The sequence below is a fragment of the Gossypium hirsutum genome, chromosome A01 (genome assembly GCF_007990345.1).
Source record: "Gossypium hirsutum isolate 1008001.06 chromosome A01, Gossypium_hirsutum_v2.1, whole genome shotgun sequence".
Taxonomy (NCBI): domain Eukaryota; kingdom Viridiplantae; phylum Streptophyta; class Magnoliopsida; order Malvales; family Malvaceae; genus Gossypium; species Gossypium hirsutum.
The window spans coordinates 58,416,992-58,425,153 of record NC_053424.1 but is presented as its reverse complement, the minus strand read 5'-3'; the positions used below and the strand labels follow the sequence as shown (position 1 = coordinate 58,425,153).

Genomic DNA, 8,162 nt, shown 5'->3' with positions numbered 1-8,162 from the left:
AAATTTATCGACTCTTACCAAAACATTCTTAATCTTTCTTTTGGAATATGCTAAAGATTGATCTACTAGCTGAAGCGTTACAGATGTAGGTCTTACTTCACCTATCCCTAGCATCTTCAAAATAGACTTAGGCATCAAGTTGATACTCGCTTATAAATCACACAAAGCTTTACCACAGTAAGATTCACTAATGTTACAGGGTATAGTAAAGCTTTTTGGGTCTTTCAATTTCAGTGGCTATTTGCTCTGCAGGAACGTACTGCACTCCTTTGTTAAGGCAACAGTCTCATACTCATTCAGTGGTTTCTTCTTAGACAGTATATCCTTCATAGACTTCACATAATTTGGAATTTATTCTAATGCCTCCACCAATGGAATATTGATGTGTAACTGCTTCAGAACATCCAAAAATTTCTTGAATTGTACCTCCTGTTTCTACTTTTGTTGCTGCAATATTTGTGGATATGGAGGTGATGGAACTTTCAGTTGAATCGGAAAACTCTTCTGAGTAGGTAAATCTGCATCCAAAGAAGATGTTCAAGTATCTGAATTCACTAAATTAGGATTTACCTTGTCAGTCTTTGTAGATTTTAACTTTTTTGGTGTAAGAATTTCAATAGCTGGTTGATTCTTCTCAACGGGCTTATCTTCGACATCAATCAATCGAGGTTCCAAAATTTTACCACTTCGCAATGCCACTGCCTTGATATGTTCTTTACCCAAATTTCTTGGATTCTCAGTATTGCTCGGCAAGGTTCCTTGCGGTCTATTACGAAGCTCTGTAGCTAACTGACCCATTTGGTTTTCCAAATTTTTCTATGTTGCAGCTTGGCTTTGGATCAAAGCGTCATTCTTTTCCATGTACGCTTTCAACAAGTTCTCCAAACTGTTTGATGCCTCAGCTTGAGGTGGTTTTGGAGCTTGCTGATTAAACCCTTGAGATTGGTTGAGTTTATGCTGCAAGAAGTTGTTGTTCGGTCCATTTCCTTGGTTGCTCCGAGAAAAGTTATGATGATTACGCCATGAAGGATTGTAGAAGTTAGACTAGGGTCCTTGTCCACTCCTATTTTGATGTTGGTTCCCCACATAGTACACTAACTTGGGATTTGATAGGCAGTTCTCAAAAGAATAACCTTCCCCACAGTGCATACAGGAAACTACTTCAAACAGACTTGATGGTTGAGCTGCAAAATTATTAGCGGTAAATTGTTTTACCATAGAGAAAATAGATGATACCTAAGCTGATAACAAAATGAGGGTGTCAACTTCATGAACTCTGACTACATGTCTTCCTAAAGTTGTTCGATTTGTTGGCCATTGATAGTTATTACTCGTGATCCTCTCGATGATATCATAAGCCTCATTATAAGACTTAGACAAAATTGCACCATTCGTAGAAGCATCTACCATCAATCTTGTATATGCATTGAGACCATTATAGGATGTCTTGAACTGGATACAATGAGGAATCCCATGATGAGGGAACTTACGAAGTAACTCCTTAAATTGCTCCCAAGCCTCATACAAAGACTCATCATCCAATTGTTGGAAGGTTGTGATCTCGTTCCTCAACTTAGCATTTTTGCTAGGTGGGAAATACATAACCAAAAATCTCTCTGTTAATTCTTGCAATGTAGATATGGAACTTGGTGGAAATGAATTGAGCCATGCTCGTACTCGATCTCGCAACGAGTACAGAAACAACTTCAACTTTATTGCATCTTTAGTCACATTGGCTATCTTGAATGAATCATTCACCTCCATAAGCAGTCGAAGGTAGAGATGTTGATCTTCCGTGGGCATACCACTAAATTGGCCCACTGTTTGGAGCATTTGAAACATCACCAGTTTCAATTCAAATTGGGTTGCCTTAATATCTAGGCTTCTAATTCCTGGATTTAACTCAGTAAAAAGTGACACAGCATATTGTCTGATGCATCTATCCTTATCATCAACAACAAGGATGGGATTTTGTACATGATTGACTTCATTACCTTGGTCTTGATTTTGATTTCCAAGGTCCATCTCGACTTGTCTTTGAACTATTCATTCATGACTTTTTTTTTCTAAAAGTTAACTCAATTTCAGGGTCTAGAATGAGTAAATCGATAATCTGATCTATGCTCATGAACACCTGAAAAGAAAATCACAAAATTAAAAAGAATAAGTTAGTAATGTTAGAAATAAACCAAATTGGAAGTAAATAATTTCACAAAAAAAAATGACTATGGCAATAGTTAATAGTCCCCTATAACAATGCCAAAAACTTGTAACTCGTAGGTTTGTGCAAGTGTACACAGTCGTTATCAAGTAATAAGTATCGAGTTATTGTCTCCACAGGGGTTGTATTTGTGTTAAATCACTTGATTGTAAAATTACCCTTAACAATTTGGTAAATAAAAACACAATATGGTTGAGAAGTGATGATTAAAATTGAATATATTAAACTAAATGCAATGATCCCTAATGCAAATTATCCTAAGTATGAAAAATATATGAATGAAATAGATTTTAGCCAAATTAAAACAATTTGCAACAATTATAACATAAATAAACTAGGACAATTACTTTAATTAAACTCAATTTATTATCAACATGCTTAATAACATTCGGAAAAACATTCCATGGCAACTCGGTCTTTCATGAGTTTGGAAACCACATTAGGCCCTTTCGGAATCCTTTGCTTAGTAATTACACATTTTACTGATCCTTATTTACTAAGGGTTTCTTAGCATTCGTGTGAGGCAACAAGGACGTGTTAGGTTTGAAACAGTTTAATCACACAAATCTAAAAACTATACAGATAACACAGCTTGGTTAGTGTTGTTATGTAACCTGCAATTTAATCAGGTTAGGATCTAAATTGAGCATGCACATTTCAATTAAGCGTCCACTAGCCATCATCTGGTTAGGATCGCTCAGCTAATTCAGGTGCATTTCAATCATGTACAAACGAAATACAAACTTGATTTTAATTGAAAACATGATCGATTGAGGCATAAACATTATAAGCATGAATCAAATAAATATTGTTTAATCAAAGCAATCATCCTAGCTTAAGTAAAATTAAGCTAACATTGTTGTAAACAAGAACAAAGAAGACAGAGAAAATATTTTTAGATTAAATTAAAGAAAAGCAAGATTAAACCCAAATTAGAGTGGCTGTCATCCAAGACTCTGACTGATAAGGCTCATTCGCTTCTTAATTTTGCTCCTTTGCTGATGGCTCTTCAAGGTGGCTGACCAAGGGCTCTTTAAGAGGCTTAATTGCTAAAATCTCTATGAAGAGATGATGCTAGGCGTGTGTAATGGAAAATGCTAAGAGAATTGAGAGAGAAGAGAGAATGATGAGGAATGAAGGATGATAAATGATAGAATGAAGGGGTCTTATTTATAGGTGAAGAGAGGTGGGTAGTTTGCTAAAAATAGTTGGGTTTAGTCCCTTCAAACTTCTTCCATGAGTGGCCGGCCACAATTAGTGGAATTTGAGCTGACTTTTGATTGATTTTTAAGATATTTAAATGCCATAATAACTCAAGACTGAGACTCGGTCAAATCTAAATCTTCGGGCAAATCTCTAATTTGATCAAGAATGCAAGGACCTTGTGTAATTAAAACAAAAAGTGGTTTAAGTGGACAGCCATGTGTAGTCAAATTTGGGTTGACTTGGTATTCAATTTGGACAGTTTTTGTAACCCAACAAAGCTATCAGACTTGTCCAAAATAAATCAATAAGTTAAAGGACCAAAGAATAAAATTTATCCAATTTAAATAATTAATTACAACCCAAATCATTAATGAAATATTTAAAATGATTTATTAAATATTATTTTATATTTTATTATTTAATTTAATCATGCATGGCCCGTTTCATGTCTTAAAAATATAAAATGTTCAAATAAATATAAAATAAGCCATTTTATGCATGAAAACTATATAATAAAGCATAATATCACATTTTAATAATTTCTATGTCCTAATTTCATATTTTCACATATTTCATTAATTTATTAAATAATTACTTAGTTTTAACAGCGAATTTAAGTAAAAAGGTGATAAATTATAAAGGAAAAATCCTATATATTTTTCAGTTTACAATAATCAATCACTAACTCATAGTCTTTCAATAATTCTAGCCATCTTAGTTGTCGCAAATTTCAAATCTTTCTGAGACATTAAATATTTCAAACTCTTGTGATTAGTAAAAGTATGACATTTTTAATCGAACAAATGATGTCACCAAATTTTCAATGCGAAAACAATAGCGGCCAACTCTAAGTCATGCGTTAGGTAATTCTTTTCATGTAGTTTTAACTGTCTAAAAGTATAAGCTATCACTTTGCCTTCTTGCATGAAAAAACATCCCAAATTGTTCAATGAAGCATCACTGAAAATCACAAACTCTTTACCCGACTCAGGCTGAACTAAAACTGGTGCTTCAGTTAACAGTGCTTTGAACTAATCGAAACTCCGTTGACATTTTTCAGACCATTCATGTAACACCCCTCACCTGTATTCAATGCCAGAATAGGGTTATAGAGCATTATCAGACTTATAACACATATAACTGTACGTTTCTCATGCATTCAATCAATTCATACAATCATCATTCAATCTCAATCAATTTGTCCATTATAATAGCCTACGAGGCTTTAAACATGCTTTAAGAGTGATTTGGGACTAAGTAGATAATTCAGAATAAATTTGGAAAACTTAGAAAATTTTTGCTTCAAACAGGGGACACACACCCGTGTGACCAACCCGTGTTTCGTTCGTAGTGGCCACACACACCCGTGTGCCAGGCTGTGTGCTAGGTCATGCCAAACCTGTAGGGTATACTAACTTATACAACACGGCCAAGTCACACACCCGTGTACTAGGCCATGTGCAAATTAGGGAGTATACTGACTTGAATCACACGGCTAGGCACACGCCAGTGTGTGAGACCGTGTAGAGCATACTGAATTCATTTTAATTTCAACACCAGAAGACACACAGCCGTGCAACATGACCGTGTGTCGCACACGGCTGAGACACGCCCGTGTCTCTGTCTGTGTGGACAAAAGTAAGCTATTTGTAAAGCCATTTTTCCACCCTATTTTTACATACCTGCACAAGCATAAATTGAAACATTTTATAACTCACTAGGTAGCCAATCCACAACATTTCATACACATTTTATACCAACTCAACATAGTATTCAAATACTTAATTAATATCATGCATTTTCCATTCATATGCTTACTACATATCAAGACAACATTTGTGTATTTCCATTCCATCTACTACTTGCCAAAACATACCATATTTGAATTCTTATACACAACCAAAACATTTTACCAAGTTAAGCCAAATCACGTGGCTTTAACTTATACTACAACATGTACCCAAATCACTATCTCAAGTAACCATAACTATCATCTTTATAACTAGCCTATACATGCCATATTTACAAATATCCATAAGTTCAAAGGTACCAATTGGCAACTGGATAGTGTGGTACGTAACTCTGACTTATCTGAATCGAGCGAGCTATCGAACCTCTATAAAACATGGAAAAGAAACAGAGTAAGCTTTATAGCTTAGTAAGCTTGTATAATTCAAAATTTAACTTACCATTTATTCATAATCAAACAATTAAACAATGTATATCAAATTCACATGATAAATGTGTAACGCCCCCACGCCCGAAACCATCGCCGGAGTCGAGCTTGAGGGGTTACCGAACATAATTTATCAAATTAAGAACTTCAAATCATTTGTTTCTACATTCATAGCTTTCTAGCTATCCGCATATAGTTACAAGAAAAATCATATCTCGAGTTACAAAACTCGAAATAAATATCTGCAATTTTTCCCTAAATCTAGACTCATATATATATTTACAAATTTTTTTATAGAATTTTTGGTTGGGCCAATTAGTACAGTTTATTAGTTAAAATCTCCCCTGCTTCAGGGTTCGACTGCTCTGATATCTGTATATTACGAATCAGATATCTCTCTATACAGAATTTCAATGATTACAAGATTTATTTCTCTTAAAAATATACTCAATAAGGAATCTGTACATATAAAGAATGACTTCTAATTATTTTTTTACAATTTATTATGAATTTTTAAAGTAAGAACAGAGGATCCAGAAATCACTCTGGCCCTGTTTCACAAGGTTTCAAATATCTCATAAAGTATAATTTATATGCCTGTTTTTTTTATCCATATGAAAATAGACTCATTAAGCTTCAATTTCATAATTTTCTCATTATTTAATTACATTTATACTATTTTTAGTGATTTTTCAAATTCATGTCATTGCTGCAGCAATATTCTGTTTTCAGGCAAATTTCATCTTTTTATGAGTTGTTATGAACTAGATAACCTATTAAACTTCCATGATATCAAACATGATCTAAATTTAACCATCACCATGACTTATCAATATCAAACATTTTCTCAACCAATCATGGTTATATCATAAAATTATTTACACAAAATAAGTATATTGCTATACATGCCATACTTAAGTTTTACAAGCCATTTACCCAGATGAAAGTCCTTTGGATAGTGTGATCGAACCTTCGACCCGTCTCGATTCCCGAGCTGGCTTATTCAAAACTACAGTAAATAAAGAGGAGGGAGTAAGCATAAATGCTTAGTAAGTTCATATGTAAATAACAAGTAACATAACAATACAAATATACCAAACAACTTTAGCATGGTATCACCAAAACATATATCACATTTCTAAACATCATTCATCATCCCACCACCTTATCATTGTTGTATCTATTTTCACCCCGAGGGTTAAGAACATACCTGTCCAAAGTGTCCATTTCACAACACTTACTAAAACGTCGCTTGCATCTTAAGTGTTCTTCCATTTCACTAGAAATTTCACCCGTTTAACACATCGGAATACAACTCGAATACACGGATAATTTGCACATAAGTGCCTCATATGTAATCAAGAAATCATGTAACCCACCCCAAAGTGAACTCGGACTCAACTCAATGAGCTGGGGCGTTCGCATCCATAAGTGAACTCGGACTCAACTCAACGAGTTCGGATGCCTAGTTACATTTCACGAACTCGGACTCAACTCAACGAGTTCGGACATTTGCATCCATAAGTGAACTCGAACTCAACTCAACGAGTTCGGATGCTCAACCATCCTAGTGACATGTCACTTGTATCCTAATCTATTCCTAAGGTTCAAACGGGATTTTCCTCGAACACATATCCTTGCCATCTTCCGTAAAATACCAAAACCAATACTCGGTAGTACTTTATATTTAACAATTAATACACATAATTTGCATTTTATTCGAAAATAACCACAAAGCATATATTTCATAATAAAAATCAGCATATCATATAATTAACATCAATAACTTAAAAATAACAATTATGCTACATTATTTACACATGAACTTACCTTGGTACCAAAATATAAAGATTTTGCAATTTAGTCCACAATCTTTTCTTTTCCTCGATCGCGACTTGAATCTCGTTTCTCTTGATCTATAATGCCAAATTAATCTTATTTAATACATACATTCATCAAAACAGCATTTAATACGAACTTTGGAAAAATTACACTTTTGCCCCTAAACTTTTGCATAATTACACTTTTACCCCTAGGCTCGGGAATTAAACTTTATTCTTATTCTTATGTTTTATAACATGCTGATCATTTTTCCCTTCTATGGCAACATCAAATTCTTACTCTAACATATACATGTGACTATTAGGTATTTTTGCCGATTAAGCCCTTTTACTCGTTTTCACTCAAAACCGAGTAGCACAAGTTGTCTAACATAATTTAAAACCCCATATTCTATCATAAACATCAAAATACACAAATTTCACCTATGGGTATTTTTCCAAATATAAACCCTAGGTTGAATTATTGCTAACATAAGCTTAATCGAGCTACCGGGATTCCAAAAACGTAAAGAACATTAAAAACGGGGCTTGGAATCACTTACTATGGGCTTGGAAGCTTGAAACAAACCCTAACTATGGAGAACCCTTGAAATTTCGGCCTAATGAAGAAGATGGAAAAAAATTGGCTTTTAATTTTGTTTTTAATTCATTTTAATAACTAAATGACCAAATGCCTTTACTACTAAACTTTCAAAATTCATCCATGTCAATTGTCCAT

General features: G+C 34.0%; 1 non-coding gene across 1 annotated transcript; it reads left to right on the top strand.

The window, feature by feature from the left end:
* The first annotated feature begins 1,468 nt into the window (after window positions 1-1,468).
* On the top strand, window positions 1,469-1,575 carry LOC121207781 (small nucleolar RNA R71). Its single transcript, XR_005902898.1, has one exon. It is a non-coding gene; the product is annotated as a small nucleolar RNA R71 (small nucleolar RNA).
* The last annotated feature ends 6,587 nt before the right edge of the window (window positions 1,576-8,162 follow it).